Genomic DNA, 18,148 nt, shown 5'->3' with positions numbered 1-18,148 from the left:
TTATTAACTTTAGCATAAAGAGCGAGATGTTGACGAGAGAGAAACCCCTTGTAATATACGTAATAATTTATGTTCCTTTTAATCTTTATTTTTGCTGCTTACTTTTAGTTAAAAAATAATTTTTTTATAGTTTAATTTCTGGTGGTTTTTTAAATAGTGCCAAGAAATCCGGCTCCACCTCCACGGAAAAATTCCCCCCTCCCACATATAGATCCTCTAGACAATTCAATCCTGGTGAAAAATTTACCCCGGGCAATTACCCATAACATCTTCATACTTAAAATTTACTCGGCAAAGGGAAAGTAAAACAATAAAAATAATTTCGCATAGGAATTTTGGCACATTTCCCCAGCATAAAATTTCCTAATACGATTTCACCCCTCTCCCCCCGCGGAACATTCTCTCCTCATGTAAAATTTTCCCTGTGGAAAATTCCCAGAGCAGAAAATTCACAACCCCTCCCTCACCCGAAAAATGTATGCCAACTTCGCAATAAACAATACTATACGTAAACAATCGGCAAATTTTATAACTTAAAGATGCATCCCCAGGGAATATGGGGGCCATATTCCCTCCATGGTTAGGGCATTATATCTCACAATTTTGATCGAACGATTTAGGGAAAAAGGGGCGGTGAATGTCAGGGGGAGGGCTAATTGCGCTCCAATCTTTTTGGTCACTTTAAAAGTGCACTGGAACATTTAATTTAAATCGGAATAAGTCTTTTTCCAATAATATCGGGCTATTCGTTTTATAAAATTACCCCTTGGGAAAAACAAAAAAATAACAACAAATAAAAACGAATCCTTGATTTTTCTTCTTGCAAAAAAAAATACAAAATTTCACATTTTTGCAGAAGGGAGCTTGGAACTACTACAACAGGGTTCTCGGATACACAGAACGTGATAATATGATTTTCGTGAAGATATCTTGACTTTTCGGGGTTGTTTCTCCCCCCTTTCTAGAAATCATGTAAATTTTTTGAGGCTCGTAGTTTTTGATGAATAACACTAACTATCAATTTAAGAAGCCAATTGTTTTAATATAACTATTGACACAAGAATTCTAATTTTTTGGTTTAAGTAAAAATTAAGCAGCGTCGCTTCTTACTTACAGTTCGTAACCACAAACTATTTGATTCCAGTTAAAACAAGACAAAAATCTACTAATAAGCCTTGGAATTTGTACTTAGCATTAGAAGCTTACAAAATAAGTCTCTGTAGTCAATTTGTAGCAGAACTTATGGTGTTTTAACCTTTTTTCCATGACATTTCAAGGACAATTTCCATATTTCTTTAGATTCCGATTTGATCGTCGATTTATTAAAACTAAATTTTGTTGGATGGATGCTAGACTGAGTATTAACTTAGTTGCATCTTTCTTCTGCATTTATTTTTTGGGGTCATTGTCATTTTTTGTAATACAGACAAATTGTCTAAGTTTGTACACTTCTTTTTATTTGTGCTTTTACGACCTGCGCAAGCTACTTTTTTGCGATCGTAAGAACTTTTGATATTATGGAACAACATTTTAAAATGATTTATTTCGGTTTACGAGTGTTGAACAAGCCTATTTTCATCATTTGTGTTAGTTGAATAAAAGCTTAATACAGGTATGCTTCATCAAAAACTGTTGTAATTTGTATTAGTAAATCTGATGCGCCTGTGTAATGTATCGTATGTCATAATTAGGCAAATCGTTTTATGGCAAAAATTTATAGATTTCTCAGATTTTTTTTTCTTAGTGCTAATTTTTTTTTTAATTGTGTTAGAAGATTTTAATCAGATTTATAGTGGATAGGTAATCTATTAAAATTGAATGCAAAATTGTGCTCTCAGTTTCGATAATCCAACTTTCTTGCGCATTTTTTCTTTTTTTTTTGCGCGCGCAATTTTTTGTGTTGCAGATCCATTTTTCAAGATTCTGCTCTAGGTATTATCTATATTTTTACTAAATGTAAGCCCTTTTTCTTAGTTTATATCAGATTTGTTTTCATTCTTTTAGAAACCATATATTTTAAGTGACTTGTTTAAGTTCACGGGGTCGAACTACAAGACTGGTATTTAAAATGAGTTGTGCTTCATAATGGGATGCTTCACAAAAAGCTGTAGTAAAGTTTTTCTTAATCAGCCTTATGTGCTGGTACACCCTCCAGAGGAGATAGGCAGACCATATTGTCAATATGATCTTATTCCTATAAATAGAAACCTGATTCCATATCATCGTGTGGTGAAAAATATTTTTTCAAAACAAATTTCAAAAAATAACCCTAATAAGAGACAAATTTATACAAATGAATCAGTCCATGGTAAGAGAGGTGGAGCAGCTTCATGTATTCCATCACTGGAACTGAACCGTTATATTTTTCTTTTACTGAGGTTCTCTGTTTTGCCTGCTAAGTTGTGTACCGTCCATATTGCCCTAGATGATTCAAAGGTTATTGTGTGCAGTCAGAAATTATCCTTTATTTAACTGGATGACTCCTAATCTTCAATGCGCTTGCTCTACATTTTACAAAAAAATGTTAATGATGAGGGCACACTTCTTTTGTGCGATCACACAAGAATTGTGATTTTTATATCTTGACCAAGTCCCCTCCCCTCGTTTTTCATAGATTAAAATTTTGTTTAGTGTCATATCGGGAAAATCTAAATATTGGTTATTACAAGGTCTAAGAATTTAGTGTGCTTGTGCATAATAGGGTACCCACAAAAGAACTCAAGTTTGTTTAATTCTAATAAAATTAAATTGGATTAATATATAATATTTTAGAAAAAATCTTGGGATATTTTTTTGCACGTTGGGGGGTGGGGGGGGGGTAGAAAATATAATATATTAAACACGTAACCGCACCCAGGTACCTCCCCCCCCCTAAACCCAACAAAACAACCGTTTAAATATTGTAAAAGCAACGGAAACCACGCTTTGCATTCTATTTCTCTATTGCAAATACCCGTTTGTCGGGTTTTGTGTCTGGTTTCCATGATACAGTTATAGCGGTGGGTACCAGACAGTGCCCAAGTACCGAATTTAGCTACAGAAATAGGGTAGGCCTACCATAGAGGCAGGCAAATGAAAAAAAGGTATTTGTTTGCTGTTTGAGGAGTTGTTGTATTCGAGTTTTGTGTTTTATGTTTAAGCAATGGTAGTACAGGGGCTAGATCAAAATTATATATGGAAGCTTTATTACCCTAAATTCTGGACGGAAGAAGACCACATAATATGGCAATCCGAGAGCCATTTCTAAACGAGTTGACGGGTAAATAAAACTGCATACATGGCTTCAATGACAATGTATTTCGGAATTAATGTTTATTTACTGCGTACACTAAAAAAAAGTCTCAAATGCTGAAAACGAATGCATTTATACATATGTATGTTAATACTAGATGCTGGAAATAAATTTATACTTCTTAGTTGATTTTGTCATTGAAATTTCCTGTCTAGATAATGCTAAAACCGTGGTAAGAGTTTCTTCAAAATAAAAAAAAAACATTTTTTTTGAAGGTCAGTCTGGGCCAAAAGATAAAAGGAAAGCCCCATCTTTATGAATTTTCTAACCCCTTCATGCATAGAACGATGCGCGATTTCGTAAGGAGTACAATTGCTTCTGTCACGAAAGAAGAAAATACAGACTAGGACTTAGTCAAGGCTCAAAAAGTAATTGTGGTGCTTAGAAGTACCGCCGATTACCATAATCTGCAAGCCATTTCTTAACGGATCGATGGCCGGGGCGCATTTTGCTTTGGGCCCGGCGCGGCAACGGGTCCCTCGACACCCAATTTTGCCCCCCCCCCCCTAGACCTCAGTTTGCCTGCTCAGCTGAAATTTAGTTTCTGCGAAAAATCTTGGCACTAAGACAAGCCTGCAAAATATAAGTATCCAGACAAACTGGCAGTTTTCTTTAGTATATTATTGTCTTGATGGTAATATATAGATCATTTCTCAGTTTTAACTGTCATTTTCATTTGATTTGGGAAGATTGGCTCTAACTTTGCCCCCCTCCCCGCTCAGGATTTTGACAAAATTGCGCCACTGATCGAGGGGCAAATAAAATTGATTGCGTGACTTCTAAGCAAGACAGTATCTGTTTGGTTTTCTTTTTCTTGGGGGGGGGGGAACCATCAAAATTTGTTTATATATATTTTGGTTGAGTTTCTACGAGTCTCACAAAATTCCAGAGGGGTTAAACCACCTCTCAATACGGCCTTGCTTCTGAGAAAATGTTTCAGTTTTTAACGAGTTGGGCAAACCCAATGAAAAATCAAGTTTCGAATTAGGTTTTTAACGAAAGTTTATTTTAGCTACTCAAGTATTTATTGTGTCAGCTAATTCCCTCCTCAGACGGTTCCCCCCCCCCCAGAAAAATACTCCCCGCGTATAAAATTTTCCTCAATCAAAATGAACCTCATTTCTTAAAATTACCCGTTTATTTAAAATCACCTGTGACTCATTCTTTTTACTTTTCCTCCATCAAGGTACAAGGCCTTTTGCATAGAAACATTTGCTCCAATCTATTCATTAGAAAACTTCAACCAATTCTTACTCCCTTCTTACTAGTCAAACAACACATTCTTGATGACAACTAGTCAGCTGTAAGTTTGCTAAATGTTAGATTTTTGCTAAAATGTTACAGATTCTTGCCACTAGATTAAGTAATCTCTATTCTTTTTAATTTTCTGGAAAAAAATTCAGAATCGGTAACCCGAAAATTATTCAGCGAAGTAACGACCCTTAACAGAGAGACATGAAAACACTGCCTTAATAAATGTAGGTCATTCCTTTTAAAACCTCTTAATTTTCGAAGCCACTTATTATCCAAGTTGAATTGTATGCTTTTTGTGCATCGACACCGGTCACCCCTTAAGTAACAAGAATAAATCAATCATTCACTTTACAAACAAATATAAAGTAGAATTGACCGCAAAAGATTTCCCAACATGAAAAAAGGCAAAGGTTAGAATGGAAAAATTAGTCTGTAATTTATTAATAACTAAAGAAAGGACAAAAAAGCTAGGGAATGTCTTTGCAACTCAATCAATTCCTACCCAAATCCTAGACTCACAACCGAACATCTTTTTCCCATTACAAAACTCCCCCATCGAAGGAACCCACAAAAGGATTCAGTCCCTCTCTCCATAAAGAACCAAAATTTTACAGCATTCTGAAAAAAATTAAAAATAAACATTTTGGAAAAATAAATATCTTTAATTACAAGGCCCCTCCAAAAATTTCCCCCTTTTTTAAAAAAATTCTAGGTGGGACCTTGACCCCAGACACAGAATTTTCAATTACACGATTCCTAAAAAAAACGGGTAACTTTCCACGCAATTCCAAAAGGTTTTCATGAAAGCCTACAGCAAACGTCTAGCGCAGGATGGGCTTAAAAACCCAGATTAATAATCTTCTTTTTCTTTACCTAAATATCCAAATCTCTAAACGATTTCAGATGTTTTCGGAAATATTACTTTTAAGAGAAGAGAAATAACGTAAACCCTGATCAGGATTTTTTTTTTTTTTTTTTTTTTTTTTTTTTTTTACATCAAACAGTCTATGGCAACGCAGAGTAAGTACAGAGTGATCAGTGCCAAAAGTGACCAAAACTCTAGAAAGCGCAATTTTTACAGTAATATACATGTAAAAAAAAAAATCGATTTTAAGTAGATTCCAAACATGCGGAATTTATTAAGCTTAAAGTCAGTTATAAAAAGTTAATAGCATAATAAAACTTGCATAATTTAAGACAAACAGAAAAAATACCCCCAATGGTGGGGAGATACTGATGAAAATTACGCCATCAAACTGAGTATGTCCGAGAACCCCATACTGAATTTTTATATTCTTATGCAAAATCATGAAATTTTTCAATTTTTCCAAGAAAGTTGAAAACAAATGCAAACACTATTGTTTTCCTGTGTTTATTTTCTTTTCAAAGGAGGCCGTATCCAAACGTCCGTCGTAGAATACCAGAATGAGATAACCTATCGGTTTAAAACTATCAATTACCATTATAATCAACCTTGACAATTATAGATTGTGGCATACGAAGATACCAATTTCTACCCTGCTCTACCCGAAAATAATAATTTCTGTACGAAGGTTAAAATAGCATCTGAGATAGCCAATTGGTTTAGAACTATCAAAAACATTATACAAAGCATCTAAGTTCCAGAGGCTCCCCTATCACATGGCACCGCATTTGTCCCTGAACATACTGCATATACAGATCGTACAAAAAGAACGGTTGTTATATCGGAGGCAAACACAGTATCACTAACGTTTACATAACGTTAGGTCTGATATAAATGGATATCTAATTTAAGGTATTCCGTCAAAAGAAATAAAATAAAAATAAATTTATTAAACGATAAATAATATACAACCAGTAAAACCTTTGAAACTATAACTTATACTAATAAATACTAATATATATATATATATATATATATATATATATATATATATATATATATATATATATATATATAATAAATATATTGAAAACCCGTTGTATACAGTAAATGTAAAATGGCAGAGTATACAAAATAGTGCGAAAAGAGGAAAAGCTTATTGCAAAAGCTTACAGCTTATTGAGCTCTGAAGCACAATAAGCAACTAATTAGTTACAATAGGATTCAATAAGTGGCTTTGAACCAATTCAGTAATTGCAATTGTCTGTTCAACGCCAAAAATTACAAAAATCAATCGCAATAAGCTTACTGAATGCAAGGAGGACTATTTCTGCCTCATAACTGTTCTTAAGAAGTTTTCTCATAAAGACAATATAGCAAAAACGTATCTGTTGATGTCACATCAAATGAACAATTTCTTAAGCTCAATAACTAATTATTTATCAATTATGATCTTGAAACTGTTTGGAAAAGATATCGCTTTAGGAGTACAGCATTTTCTTCGAATTTCTACGTCAAGATGCCTTATGCTTTGATTTTTTCTTTTTTACAACATTTCTTTTTTACTTTAGTAAAACATGTGTATTATATAAAAAAAATAAAAAAAAATATCTGGTTTGCATGCTATACCTCTATTAATATCTTGTATATGAGCATGGCTTCCAATAAAAAAAAAGCCACAGATCTGTCTATACATCTCAATACATATGCACAGCTTCGACCCCAAAGGTGGGGAACCAGATAGTTTTTCCTTGTGGAGTTTTTGGGCAAGGGAAGTGCGTAACGATCTAAGATTACCTATAGTAAAGAGCTATGTAACTTCCATGTGTTATTTTATTATTATCGCTTTGACCACTTCGTTTGGAAGGAGATTTGTAAGAATTTAGGAGGGGTACATTCAATTGGAATGCATACAGGCCCCCTTCCATTTCCCTTTTAGCTACCTGCCCACCCCCTCTCGCGTTTCATTTTTGCTACAAGCCTACTCCCCCACCCTGAGCCCCTATGATGGTCAAAATTTTGAGATGGCCATTCTGTTCAGAGTACTGGCAAGGTCCAAACATATGCTTCCAGGATGAAGTGACCCCAGCAGTCTTCACGGCAAGGGCATGAAACTATGCCAATTAATGACTGTTTATAGATAGGTTTTATAGTGTAAAAAATGGGTGGATTCGAAGCATTTAGGAATTGTTTCCTGAGCCAAGAGGAATACATATTTTGTCGGAAATAGGTGTTAGGGGTTCGAAAATAGGTCAAACTTTCTTTCATCACTGATCAGTTTGAAACTTACAACCAAAAGTCCTTAGACAAAGAGAGGATAATGTATAAAAAAAAAAAATTGGGAGCGGCCCTCAAAAGGGACCAAAAGAAATGTCTCTTCAATTGACTCAAAACCTATATTATTTAGTCCTCAGACTAAGAGGACCCATGGTAGAAGCAACAATAGAAAAAAAGTTCCCTCAAAACAATGCCCAACAAAAGGCCAAAACACTTCTTCCCACGCAGCTTGTAATTTACAGCCATACGTTTCTGGACAATGAGGACCTTAATACATAATGAACAACTGGAAACAAATCGCCCTCATATGGGCCAAATACTTGTTTTTTCTGAATTGCTTGCAACTTAGAACAGAAGGTCTCTGGGCCAAGAGGACCCTAATACACGAAACAGTTTAGATCTGGGGGCAAGGGCCCCGAAAAAGCACCCAATTTTTTTATTGACTTAAACTTAAATCTTTAAGTCCTTGGATCATGGAGGCATCAACGAAGCATGGAGAAACTTTTCTTCCCCCAAAATAGAGCTCAAAAAGGGTGAAAATATTTCTTTAGTTGGAGCACAGACCCCTAAACAAGGCTTGAAAATGGCCTGGAAACCTTATTCCGACTGACTTGAAACTGAAAAAGTTGACTGGGTATGGGGATTACACATTTTTGGAGGAGGAGGAAGGTGTTGGGGGCCCATAAATTGACCCGACACCCTGTCGCTGATCAGTTTTAAGCTAACAGTCAAAAGTCCCCAGGTCAAGAGGGGTCTAATATAAAAAAAAAATAGTTAGTTTAAGGTTATACCCTCCAAAACTGGAAAGGGCGATTTTTTCTGATCGCCTCAAAACTAATGTGCATCCTTAAGTCGTTGGGTGAAGAGAACCCCAAGAAATAGGAGAGCATAGGAAAAATATTAAAATGGCTCGAAACTTCCCCCCATAAGTTCCCTATTCAAGGGGACCCCCATTTACAAAAAAAAAAATATTTATGTTATGGGCAACAGCCCTCTAAAAACAGACCAAAATTTTCTATTCAATTGATTTGAAACTTGCATCTGAAATTCCTTGGGCCAAAGGGACCCAAATACACACAAAAAATTATATTGATTCGCCTGAAAATTAGGCCCAAAAATTCTTATTTTCTGAATAGGTTGAAACTTAAAACTATACATCCCAGGGCCAAGTAAACCCTAATGTATAAGGAAAACTTACGTTTAAGGGAAAGAACACCCCTCCATATATTGGGTCCAAAAAGGGGGCAAAAACTTTTTTCTGATTGGCTTGAAACTTTCAAGGATCATTGGCTTTACTATCACCAAGGGCAACCTAATGTAAAAAAAAAAATAAGTATTGGACTAATTGGGACCCAGAAGGTGCAATATTTTCTATGTCTCTTCTTAAATAATTTCTGAGACCACACTGGCTAATCCTAATAAAACATAAAATCGCAAAGATTTTCACCTCGTTTTCTTCCTTTCATCGCGATTTTGTGTCTCTTCTACAGTCTACCAAACGAAGTATTATATTACGTGTGTGGTCAAATGTACCTTGTTCTTGAAAAAGGATTTAGTTTAGATTAGTTTTAGACTTGTTGGATTTGAGATTCCTTCGACAGCACAAAAATAAAACAAGTACACGATGCGATTTACTAACAATGCAAAGCTGAACTTGTTCCCGGACTCTCAATCTTAATTCTTAGCCACTCTGAAAAGAGTAATACATTAAGTGCTTGAGAAAGAATTTTAATTTAAGAAAATAGATAATTTCGAAGACCATGCTGTCTTTCCATGACAATAAATAAAAGTTCAAATAGAGATAAATCCTTTTAAAAGGCAGTGATGAATTTCACAAAAATTCTAGATATTTTGGTCACATTGTCAAACAGTTCGTGGTAACGAACTGTAAGTAAGGAGCGACCCGGCTCAATGGTAACCAAAACTCTAGAAAACGGGCTTTTGATACCAATAGATACATCAAAAGAATCAGATTTCGATGCTGATTTCAAATATATAACTTTCATCAAGTTTAGAGCTACCCATCAAAAGTTACGCGCCTGAGAAAATTTGGCTGATTTTCGAAAAAAAGGGGAAAGACCCCCTAAAAGTCATAAAACCTTAATGAAATTCACACCATCATATTCAGCATATCAGAGAACCATAATGTAGATGTTTCAAGCTCCTATCTACAAAAATGTGGATTTTTGCATTTTTTGCCAGAAGAAAGATCATGGGTGCATGTTTATTTGTTTTTTTTTTGTTTTTTCCCCAGGGGTGATCGTATCGACCCAGTGGTCCTAGAATATCGTGAGAGGGCTCATTGGAACTGAAATTGAAAGTTCTAGTGCCCTTTTTAAGTGACCAAAAAAATGGAGGGCAGCTAGGCCCCCTCCCACGCTTATTTTTTTCCCAAAGTCACCCGATCAAAATTTTGAGATAGCCATTTTGTTCAGCATGGTCGAAAATATGATAAAAATGTCTTTTAGGATGACTTGATCCCCCAAAGTCCCCAGGGGGAGGGCTGAAAGTTATGAACTTTACTCAATGTTAACATATAGTATTGGTTATTGGGAAGTATACAGACTTTTCAGAGGAGATTTTTCTGGTAGGTGGGGGAAGGAGAGGGTCGGGGGCTATATGGAAGGATCTTTCCATGAAGGAAGTTTTCATGGGGGAAGGGACATTGCTATGAAGGGGGCGCCGGATTTCCCAGCATTATTAAAGAAAAAGATCAGGAATTAAATAAAAAAAAAAAAATAAGTTTTTCAACTGATCAACTGATTGTGATTAAGAGGTCGTTTTTAAAGAACTGGAAAAAAAATTCGAACTATAGTTTAAAGAGCAGGGTATTGACTAGGGGGCGAACCCCCTAATATACGTGTTAAAAATTTATGAATATAGAAGTTCGTTACGTAAGTTAATTCTAAGTTACGTATATTTATCACTAATAAAAACGTTCGTAAATAAAATTAAACAAGTTTCGAGAAAGCCATTTAACCAAATATAATATGCAAATTTTGTTTCAATTATTCATGTACGGTGAGCCAAAATCAAAACCTGCATTAATTCAAAAACGTTCAAAAAGTAAATAAAAAAAACAAGTTTTTTAACTGAAAGTAAGGAACGACGTTAAAACTTAAAACTAACAGAAATTATTCCGTATATGAAAGGGACTGTCCCCTCCTCAACGCCTCGCTCTTTACGCTAAAGTTTGACTCTGTCTCACAACTTTATTTTTTAAAACAATAAAAAACTTTAGCGTAAAGAGCGAGGCGTTGAGGAGGGGACAGCCCCCTTCATATACGGAATAATTTCTGTTCGTTTTAAGTTTTAACGTCGTTCCTTACTTTCAGTTAAAAAAACTTGTTTTTTTTATTTAATGGTCACATATGCCAGGACCGTCATCAGTAGCAATACTGATGACGTATTGCTACTTTTGCTACTTTGAACTTTTATTTTTCGTAATTTAGAAAACAAGCAGGGGTAAATACCCAGCGTTTTTATTGGGGGGGGGGGGGGCGGGGCGGGGGGGCAAGAGGGGTCCTTATGTGGATAGTCAAGGGGCATGGGATATATAATAATTTTTTCTCTCCACATTATTGGGGGGGGGGGGGGGCAACTGCCCCCTTCCAAACGACGCCCTTGAAAACAAGCATAATTTAAAGATGAACGGGATTTTAGGCAAAAATCTTCAGTTATAACTATCAATAGTATTCAGATGCACAAATAATATTCAGATGGGGCCAAAAAAAGGCAAATCATCTATTACTCACTGATATAATTTTATAACTTATTAGACATAACGGTGGGCATCCTTATGAAGAAAAATTACAAAATTAGAGCAACGAAATTCGGTAGCCGACTTATGTATTATACCAAACACACTCAAAAAGTGAAGTTAGGTTAATCACAATGAAATATACCAAAACAGGATGAAAATATAATACTTTAATTTATATTATAATATAATTTGGGCTATTTATCTGCCCATTAGGGGGGGGGGGGGTTCGGGTAAAGTAACCTAACCTTACCCCACCCCCTAATGTGTAAATATATAGCCCAAATTATACAAGTCAAATGCATTCTGTCACCCGTCATTTGTCTTTGTGGCTATGAAACCGGTTTTCTCAGATCTTACATTCAGCAAACTTCTTGACTGTGTTTGGTATAATACATAAGAACCCAAAAATCAATGATAAACATTAAGAACCAGAACTCTTTTGATAAAAATATTGCTTATGAAGAAAAACATAAAAATTAAAGCATCAAAATGAAGTAAAATGTACAAAGATACAGAAACCCTTTTGAAAAAGAAATTCTTTATGAACAAAACAACCATTGAAAAATGGTTGACCCTAGTACTTTTAGTACAATAAGCCCCTAGGGGACATTGAATCTTTGGATCTATCCACATTGAAGCAGCAAGGTTTGTCAAACCCACATTGGCTGTCAGTGACGAAAATCAATTGAAATTGAATGCAATAAACTGTATTGAACATGGATTACAAAGCTATCAAAATAGTGCATCTGCAATATCCTGGGAATGGCTTTCAGGGATCAAGTGACATTTTCAAGTGGAATTCAAATTTTTACCTGGGGGAAGGGGCAGACTATATTGACTGATAAACCTGAAAATCGTATTGATTATAAAACAAACAGAAATAAACTTTTTTCTTAAAACTCTACAGAAAAAAGTTTCTTTGGAGAAACATAGAACAATAGCAAAATTTAAGATGAGCAGAAATGAAGTTACTGAATGATTCAAGCTTAAAAGCAACATAAAATACTATGAATGAATAAACAGAACAAAAACAAAACAGAAATTATTATGAATGAATAAATAAAAACCAAAAGGAACAGACATTATTTCAAGCCTAAAAATCACATATACTCTATGGATAAACATGTAAATCCCCAAACAAACAGAAATTACAATGAAAAGTCAAGCCCAAAAGGAACAAAAATTACCACAGATATTATTTATGCTATACTGAAAACAAGATGGATTTTGAACATTTTTTTTTCTTTTATAATTCTACTACTGAGGTATTAAAATTACCAAGAGTTCCAGGAATTAATACCATTATACATTAAAAATCAGTTTACTTTCATCAGTTCTTTTCATTCATATTGGTTATCATGTTGTTTTTTTTCTTGTTTTTTTTATTGATGTTTTTGTAAACCACACTGGAAAACCCAAAACATGTTTCAATAAAACTGAAACAACAGTTAAGCTGTTTATAGGGTTTGAGAGTGGGGGAATATCCCTCTTATTTGTGGTTATTAAATTCGTTACAAGGTTGGTTTGATCTTTCATTTTAGTTGTTTTCCATTCTGGATTTCATTTATTCATTGATAGTATTTTCTGTTCTTTTTAGGCTTCATTTATTCATTCATAGTAATTTTATATTTGAATCATCATATGACTTCATTTATGCTTGTTTCAGGTTTTATTATGGTTCTTTACTAATCTTTGAAAAAAAAAATGGTGAAAAACATTACTTTTTAAATTAATGTTCTTAAAAAAGTACTTTTTGATACACTTTGGAAGAAGAAAAACACAAAAATCCACTTCAGATCCAGAGTAAATTTTCATTTCTGTATTTCTGATGATATAAACAACATTAAAGCTTGATATTACAAAATATAATAAATCAATAAAAAAGGAGAAATCAGCTGAGTAAACAAACTATGTTCATAAACTGCAAACAAAATAATTGGATGAATCAAGAGTTTGCATCCAATCAATAGATTTAGGTCAGGCATGTCCAGTTGCAAACAGGTGGGGGGGGGGGGGTGGTATTTTCAAAACTTAGGATGGTTAGAAAAATATTACTCCGCCTTTCTCCTGGGACTCAGCTGCTCCTGCCTCTTAATCCTAATTTACATTAGGTATCTTCAGTTTTCAAATTATTTCTAATTTCCTTCATAACTACTGCAAGTTCATTCTGATCCCAATTTCAAGATTCAATATATTAGTAGATTTCAAGATTCAGTATATATTGACATTTATTTGTAAATATATAGTAACTGTGCAGTTTATCTCCTATTCAAACTAAACACTACAATAATAAAAATCTGAACTGCAAACAACAATAACAAAATTCTTCCTTCATTACATTCAGGGAATTTTATTTATTAGTTCTTCTCAGTTTCTCCAGAGATAGGGAATGATGTAACTGATTTACAAAAATACAACACAGAGCTGCACCAATTAAATTAAAGCATAATTTCTACACTAAAATTCAAGGAAAATACTCAATCTTATCTGCTTATACTAAACTGCTGAAAAGATCAAGTCCTAATTTGTATTGTCTGTTTAATTTTGTAAGGAGTAAACTTCTTTATCAATTCTTTAAATAGTGTTGAAAATCCAATCTGCTAGAGTCACACCTATCTCACTCAACAGTGATCCATACAATATTAGCTTGACAATAAAATTATTGCCACCATTTTCTTATCCTACTATAAAGTCCCATGCACAATTAATACTTTTAATTATTTTGATACAGCAATTCCAAAAAGCCCCCTTAGCATATTTTTAATTTCTCCCAGAGGCAAGGGCCTTTGGCCCTGGCAAATACAGCCTTGCATGCTTTTATTTTGACATCTAATTTCCTTCATTTGGGTGGGGCTTAGGTCTTAAGCATTTGCTTATATTTCTCTTCCAGCATTATTTCCTACTTCCGGATTGCTGTTTATGGTGATTTTTTTTTCAGCTTTAGAGGTTTCAACTCAGTTTTTGGTCATTACCTCCAAAAATATTCAACTAAGAAATTATGTAACAAATTTTTTTTTATTGAATTAATAAAGCATCAATCAAAAAACAAACACTTCTTGGTTATTGTATTATAAGCCCAAACAAATCTCAGATAGTACAAAATATTCACCACAAGTTTAATACAGCCTACTGCATAATGAGACAAACAAAACTTGTTTGGCATGATAGCTTTAGATACCCAGAGTATGAGGTTGCACAATTGTAACAGAGCTAGAGTTTACAGATAGGCCTACAGCCAAGCATAGGATAACTGATGGTGTATATGGGGAAATTAAGTAAGACTATATAAAAAGAATTTACTCTTTGCAAAAAAATAACAACTTAAAACAGACTCAGTAACAAAGTGCCATCCTGCTATACTGTTTCTTTATAAAAAGCACAAAATGTGTGATCATTGCTAGAATTTGGGACATGTGTTGCAACACCCCTGAACAAGGGTGATCAGCAAAAAATAGAATGTCCAAAAACAGGCAACAAAAGTTGTTGATGGATGCAAGAATCTTGACTATCCATTTTGACGGAATAAACTGAAGCTTCCAACACTTGTGCAGAGGCATCAAAGATGGGATGTCATAATGACTCATAGGCCTTTGAATGCTGACTCCTCCAGTCAAACCTATTTCAGTTTCATGAATCCTCCAGAACAAGGGGTAAGTAAGATGTCCCAGAATAGGGCAGATACCAGAGTCCACAACCACTACTTCTCCAATAGCATGATTATCCATTAGAACAATCATCCTGATACTGCTGTAATTGCTCCCTCCATTGATGCCTTTAAGATTTCTATTGACAAGAGTTGGTCCATTAAACCATGGAAGATGCAATTGGTCCATTAAACCATGGAGTGGGATGCAATTGAGTCAATGATTCCCCATCATCACTAACCACCAACTTTACAGGATTTTCTTTTCCTTAGTTTGCTGGACTGTGCAATTTAAGGTAATGTGTGCTTCCACAGAGATGGGAAAACATTATAAATCCTTGTAGGCATGTCAGTTTGTTCACTTAAATTAGTGTTATATCTTAACTATTTATAGACACAGTAGAAGATATTTCTTGACCTCATACTTGTTCTGTCCCTGCAGGACTGCTTCCTGCACCTCAGGAAAAGCATAACTAATTTGGGTATTTATTAAACTTGGGGGCTCAAGGACTTTGTTTTATTCCTGACTTGTGATACACCAACAGTCCTTTACTTCTAGACACTTTCAATGCATGGGGCCACTCATAGCCAGTCAGTTAAAAGTACACAATTTATAGTGGTTTCAAGAGATAAATTAACATCATGAAAAGGCTATAGGATTTACTTCAAGTAATTACCAGCTTTTCAGATAAATGGGAAGACATAATAGTTTTTGTTCCCTAATATATAAATAAATAAAACAAGATGTGTTTTGGCCAGTAGAAGTAATAGTATGGGCTTTACATGCCACTTAAATTAACAAGGAAAATTGGTGATCTGGACAAAATTTCAATTTTTTCTAGCCTCCCTGTCTTGTCAAAATTTTAATTAAATAATCTTATATAATAGCTCAGAACCTAACCTTTAGTTCAAGCTATTGTGAGACTCTTAGAAGGCATAGTTAGGCAACTAAGTAGGTTCAAAACTTTTTTCTTATTTTTAGTCTCAAGTCACTTTTCCCAAGAATACATTGAAGTATCTACCAGCACTCCTTCTCTCTCTGAAGGACACTGACCTTTTATGGGCATATCTCTGTGTTTTAAAAAGGAAACTTGTTCAAAATAGATTTTCTGCTCAAATGAGGCACATGATAAGTTTTTTGAGCCTTATTACTTTGCTCTATCCTAATTTGTAAGGGTTTAAATATCTATAAATTAATTTCTTAACTTTTGAGGGGGAGGGGGTTTGATATGGCTTAAAATTCAAATGAAATAACAGGAATTGGATTTTCGAAATTGATACCAATGAAAAAAAGATTGAAAATTCAAAATAATCTTCTGAACCCTAAATATAAGAAAAGGCTAGAGGTAGTAGCTTAGCAATACCTTCCTGTGGTAGATTTCATGCCTTGGATTCATTCCTGATAGTTTTATTCACCAAATCCAACTACTTTCTAAGATCAACCAAGTCATGTGCATTGTCAGGATTACATAGTTCTAGTCTATATTGTATTTGGAATGGGAAATTGAATGGCAGGCTGAACCTGTTACTCTAGCATTTATCATAAGTATTTTCTTCCGGAGAGTCACTCTCTTAAACTATTAACCCTTATAGCATATGCCATTTTTAGCCTTAGAACAAGGGAAGAAGCAGAAACAGAGGCTTGAAAAAATTTTATTGGAGCGTAATTTAGGTAAGGATCTAAATTCATCATGGTAAATTTTCTTAAATTTGCCTACATGACCTATTGAAATTTTGACAAAACAACATTTTTCCTTTATTTTCAGTTATCAGTTTCTTTTTCTCTGGCTTTAGTTCTGAAAATGCAAGCCTGATTGAATTGAGCTTCTGTAGCCAAGAATTTTAAGCCATAACAATGTTGTGTCTTTTCAAAATTTAGAAAATGTAGGCCTATTTGCAGATCTTTTAAACCTTAGAAATTAGAATTGAGCAAAGCTGTGAAGCTGAAAACAATTTTGTTGTACTTTATTTAACTAGAAGATCTAGGCTATTTTGCAAGGTTTCACTTTATAACACACAGATTTTTAAAGGTCATCAAAGGTCAGGACCCTCTAGAGAGAGAAGTAGTGGAGTTATGTACTTCAAAATACATTCCCAGGACATACTTTGGCCTGTAGACTCATCCCTGAAAGTTTCATTTTCCTAATCTAGCCCCCATCCAAGACAGCCAAAAGTAGCCTAGTTAAAGTATAATTTTACCATTTCATCTTCCTAGCTCAACCCTCCACCCCTTATGTAGAACTTTTCAAATTGCATTAATTCTAGGCTTTGAATACATAATCTAATCCCATTGCAAAACTTGCATCTTTAAGTCCATGGTAAAAAAAAAAGGACCCAAATAGGCCTAGCCTATACAAAAGATAGATCAAGGCAATGATCTGTCAAACAAACGATCCAAAGTTACACAACAAATGGTTATACAATATTTCACTTACGCTTTTAAAACGATAGGTTTCTATAATTAATATCTTGCTCAAAATTCATTCAATTTAATTTATCTTTTTTCTATTAACAGTTGAACAGGGTCTTCTTAGTGCAGTGTTGCGATGACATTATAAAAACTGGTTTGGCTTGACATCGAATTCGCAGGCAAGAACAAGGGTAATTGAGTGGAATAACGAATTGCATTCTTTTGCGTAGACACAAAAAGAAATAGAGCCTAGATTCCTGCAACTTATTGTCACTTCCTAAATTGATTAAAAAGAAATTCCATTCTAGTGTATGTGGCTAAATCTTAGCTAAAGGTTCACGTCAAAACCTGCCTCAAATATTTTACGAAATCTGGTCAGTATTTTTTTTTTCTTTATACAAAATAAACTTGATCTCCTAGACAGTCAAAATTCAACATGTACTGTACGATGGGACAATTAGAAAATTGTCCTAATTAGAAAAGCCTCAATTAGAAAATTAAATATTCTTCTCCTGTAAATGTTGATGGTATTTGTAGTTTAGCTCATGGGCACCCATAAGGAGGGGGTGGGGCTGGGGGGCGCCCGCCTCCCCCTTTCCCCCTCGCTGAATAATACTGCCTTATTTTTATAATTTTGTTCTGAG

General features: G+C 34.5%; 1 protein-coding gene across 2 annotated transcripts in view; it reads right to left on the bottom strand.

Annotated features, from left to right (window-relative positions):
- Positions 1 to 17,625, bottom strand: part of LOC148940454 (phospholipid-transporting ATPase VA) — a 204,545-nt gene extending 186,920 nt beyond the window's left edge. For both annotated transcript variants that reach the window (XM_089105629.1, XM_089105630.1), the window contains exon 1: positions 17,530 to 17,625. The gene's annotated coding sequence lies outside the window, so the exon portion shown is untranslated. The remainder of the gene's footprint in view (positions 1 to 17,529) is intronic.
- Positions 17,626 to 18,148: the final 523 nt, after the last annotated feature.

This window comes from Artemia sp. Qi Xiang Cuo, chromosome 19, assembly GCF_049724085.1.
Source record: "Artemia sp. Qi Xiang Cuo chromosome 19, ASM4972408v1, whole genome shotgun sequence".
Lineage (NCBI taxonomy): Eukaryota > Metazoa > Arthropoda > Branchiopoda > Anostraca > Artemiidae > Artemia > Artemia sp. Qi Xiang Cuo.
Note: the sequence above shows the minus strand (reverse complement) of the source record. Positions and strands in the feature narration are given on the sequence as shown.